Raw genomic sequence first — 4849 nt, 5'->3', positions numbered from 1 at the left:
ACTTCTTCTCTACCTCGAGGGCGATGTCTCCTTTCTCTAAAATCTCGTAAGTGATATCTTTGACTGTGAAATGATGGTACAAATCCAGGCATATTTGAATATCCTGTATCGATAAGATAGCATTGATTTGTATAAAATAAAATAAATAAATAAATTATCATGAAGTCAAATGTTGAATTAAAATACTAAAAACATATAATTATATACCTCTTTTAGGAATAGAAAATTTATTCTCATGATGCTTGATACATTCTAGGAGTATGATTCACTGATCCTTCCCAACCAGATATGATATACGTGAATAACATATCAAATGAACAGACACACATTATATTTCACGTTGTGTTAGTTTTTCTTCCATGAAACGATATTTGTTCATTTTGGGGAATACATGCAGCAACATGAGTGCCATCAATAACACCAACATAATCTTGAAACATAAATATAAACATAAATATATTTTCAAAATATTATATTTCTGGAAAAATAAATCAAAACATTAACTCAAAAGTACTACATTAAAGAAAGGGTAATATTTCGGTTTTTATACGATCTCTAGTGGTACATAACCTCCTCAAAACAAGGTTAAAAGCTCGAGAAATAGTTTAACCTGAATGTTGAAATCTTTTTGCTGCTATACGATTGCTTTCATTATGTGATATGATCAATAAAAATATAATGCTTTTTCTTGAACGATAAGATACCTAGATGCTTTTAGATTTATTTTATATTTTAAATCTTCACAAAACCTTATGAATGTAGCTTTTTTCATCCTAAAACAATCTAAACATCTTCTATCATTTACATTTAACAACTTGATCACATAATCATATCATCTCAGTGCAGAGGTTCTATATGGTTGTCTAGAATATTGTATCTTGTGAAAGTCGACGTAAAATAAATTGAAAAGGATGAATATGGCATCATCATCATCAAAATCATAATCCTCAAAGTCGTTGTCTTGAATCAAGTTCATCTCACTTCAATAGTATAATCCCTAAATCAAACATGAGAAAAGAAATTTGAAACATAAATCAAACCCATCTCATAAATCAAACATAAACATAATACATTCCTAAATTTCAAAATGAATCACATTCAAAATATCCATGTTCAAATAACACAAAACCACCAAATCAAACAACAAAACTTAAGTTTAATATGAAGAAGTGACATAAAATTAAAGCATCCACAAGTGACATCTAGATACTATTTATGAAATCTTTCTTCCTTGAATCAGACACGAGTAAAAATAATTTTCTCCAAGCAAGATCTCCATGCAGAAGTTTCAGTAGTTTAATATAAGCCTTTCCATCAATATCCTCCATTATATTTAAAATTTTAAAACATTCCATCAGCTCTTCATCGACATTATCTTTTTTCCTTGATGATTGACCCTCATCAACTTGACTAGTGGTAAAAACTAAAAGATCTTTTCTCAAGGATGTCATTTTTTCTCTTTATATTCTCAGCATACACATCTATAAATGAAGAAAAGAAACTACCAAATTTGTCCCTCTTCCTTCGAACTCGTTATCCAATTTTTTCATTATCATTTTTTTCACCACCGACGATCATATTGCTTCCAACATCATTTTCATCTTCAAAATCTGAAGGAAGTTTTGTTGATGGGCAAGCATTTACACCTATAGCACTAGTATCTCCAAAAGCCCTCATAAGCTTTGCATAATGTGGGCAACCATTTAAAAAAAAAAACTTTTTACTTCTCTTAGCAAAACAATATGGAAAAGAAAAGCACTTGCAGCTTAATTATACTTTTAAAAGTTCATTCCATTGCTCCTCTTCTAGAGTGACAGTGCCCAATAAGGGTTCCCAACCATTTTCTGTCATATCACTTAATATCTTTTTGAAGTCTTTGTAAATTTTGTCTTAATTTGTTAAACTCATTTTTTCAATTGATCATGAGTATAAGCATATCCAGTACTAGCATTTAGTTGGTTTCTCATATATAATTCCAACTTGTCTTTGTAAATGTTGTGGTTGGTCGATTGCCCTTTGCAATTTCTTCATCCATTAAGTCAACAAATAGAGCCTCATTCTTGTTTGGCCATGGTCCTTCACTTCTCAATCCATCAATTTCAACGACCTCATCAACACAAGATCTATACTTAGTATAAAATCGAATTAGTTTAGGGAATCGTTTTTAGATTATATTAAAAAGAACAAAAAAGAAGAAAACAAAACATGTGAATCAAATCAATCGGACAATAAGTACTTGGTGGTAATAATTTCTATCAAAATTAACTAAGCAATCTGATCATCCATTGCACGCACGCACACGCCCACGTAACATCAAAAGTACTAGTAGAAATTTTTTAAAGAGTACTTGTTGGTATGTATAAAAAAATGGGAGTAAAGCCTCCAACTTAGCATCAAAGTGAATAGGTAGAAATGATGTAAAGAATATTTGCAAAGGCTGAAACCCATCTCAAATTTGTTTGACTAAAGTTTGAAATTGTCAATATATAAAGGAAAGTAAATAATATTGTTCTAACGAAAAGATAAAAAGAAAACGTAGCTCTGACTGAGTACCAACCTTTTAGAAATCAGCCATCATTCGACTTTCTATTCACAAGAAAAGGGAATTGAAACTGCAAAAACAAATGAAAGAACTGGGTTATGAGTCCTCGTCGTATTCCTTGGTGACATCTTCGACAATGGGTTCCAACAACGGGATGGAAGAGGGTTTTTGTGGGTAAGAGATGAGAATTGGAGCAACTTCAACCCAAGAATTCAATTTCATTATGATCTTTGCCATTGGTGGAGCTTCTAGGGGAATGAGAGAAATCTCATAACTTATCTAATTTATTTGAATCTTCCCTCTTCCTCCTTGTTCAAGAAAGAAGAGAGAAGGATTGGATACTTCTTTTTGGCGATCAAAACAAATGACACCTTCACTTTCTCTAATGTACAACTAATGAAATTGAACTTTGTATTGAGTTTATAACGAAGATGGAGGGAGTTAATATAGAAAGAGAGGAACTTCAATTAGACAACAACCGAACTCCATTACAAAACAAGAGGAACTCACACAAAATCTCTTGATTTCTTTTTATAATAACTTTTGGAGTGAGTAAAATTAATTAGCAAAATGTAAAAATTAGAAATTCTCTTTCTAATAATCATATGAAACAGAATATGGTCCAAAAAATTAGTATAACAAACAAGAGATTCTAGATATCGAAGAGAGCATTCAGTTTTGGGTCAAGGCTATGTTTAAAGAGTAGCTGAGAGTCATGAAAGAAGATGCAAAAACTAAACAGAAATGCATATAAAATAAACTTAGCAAGGTAGTTCACCTACCAAAATTTGAACCAACAAACAATTTATAAAAAGAAACGGTTAAAATGGTGTTTTAGCCCTAAGGGCGTTTTAGTCTTTTTCTTAGCATCTACTTCTAAGGTTTCTCCCAGTTTGGTTATTTATACTTGTCCTGTGTTGAGTACTGTGTATCAGAAAATTAGAAAGAATAAAAATTCTCTTATCGTGGTTTTTCTCCCTGATCTAGGGTTTCCACGTAAATCTGTGTTTGTTTTTTCTCTTCACTTTTCAATATGGTATTAGAGCATGGTGACGAAACCCTGGCTGTCATCGATGAGAACAAACCAAAGACTCCAACAGCAACCTCCGTTGGAACGGGGGGATCCATGAACGCTGAAGTTGCCGCAGCCATACGAGAAGCCGTTAAGCATTATTTTCACGCCGCGCTGCCTCAACTCCTCAGCTCCGAACTCCAGCTGGTGGACTTCCTCAGCAGACCCGACCAACAGAGCTCACAGACCCAAGCTCCTTCACAACACACGGACTAACGGAGCTCACAGACCCGACCCGACCAGCGATCGATTGAAGCCTCGCCGTCCGCGACCCAGCCGATCTCCCAGCACGATTCCTTCTCCGATTCAGTGTGACCCATCTGATTTCCCACGGGTTCTTCCTCAGATCCCGCCTGTGTAGGGAAAGCCGCCAGCCACAGAAGTTTTTACACTGCCCGACTTCACCTCTGCTCATGACTGCCGATCTTCAGCCGACCTTCAGTCTCTGTTTGCGAGTCAGCCACCGGTCCTAGCACACATACCAGATCATTCCTCTGCTGCATGGATGACCCATTCTTTTCAGTCGATCCAACCGAACCAACTGGTTTAACTAAACCCAGTTCAACCGAACCCGATCCAGCCGAACTAGTATGGTCAGCCAATTCCCAGCCCTTCTTTTGGTCCTTCCTCTAGCCAAAATGAAGCTACTTTTTCAGAGATTTAAGGGCAAAACCAACCTATGGCAAATTTTGGTGGAACCGTTGCCTTTGAACAACAATTGGCTAACTTACAACAGCAAATATCGGCTCTTAGATCCATGACAAGTCCTGCAACTAGTTTTCATCCAGATCCACATTCAGACTTCTCTTTATGCTCAGAAACACCGGTAAATGCTTACTTTACTTTACCTATAGCAAATATTATGTCTGTTCTGTGGGAAACTTTGTATGGATTTCTATTGATGAGAAACTTAACGAACAAAACTATTTCTCTTGGTCCCAATCAGTAAGAATGGTCCTTGAGGGACGTCATAAGTTTAGGTATCTAATTGGAGAAATACCAAGACTAAACCCTGGTGATCCCCAGGAACGTATATGGAAAGGAGAGGACTCTCTTCTTCGCTCAATTCTGATAAACAGCATGGAACCCTAGATTGGGAAGCCACTTTTGTACTTCGCCTCTGCTCGGGATATTTAGGAAGTTGTCCAAAAGCTCTATTCGAAGAGGCAAAATGCCTCACTTCTTTATACCTTGAGGAAACATGTTCATGAGTGCAAACAAGGGACTATTGACAT

This window comes from Benincasa hispida, chromosome 1 (assembly GCF_009727055.1).
Source record: "Benincasa hispida cultivar B227 chromosome 1, ASM972705v1, whole genome shotgun sequence".
In the NCBI taxonomy this organism is placed as follows: Eukaryota; Viridiplantae; Streptophyta; class Magnoliopsida; order Cucurbitales; family Cucurbitaceae; genus Benincasa; species Benincasa hispida.
This window is presented reverse-complemented; position numbering follows the sequence as displayed.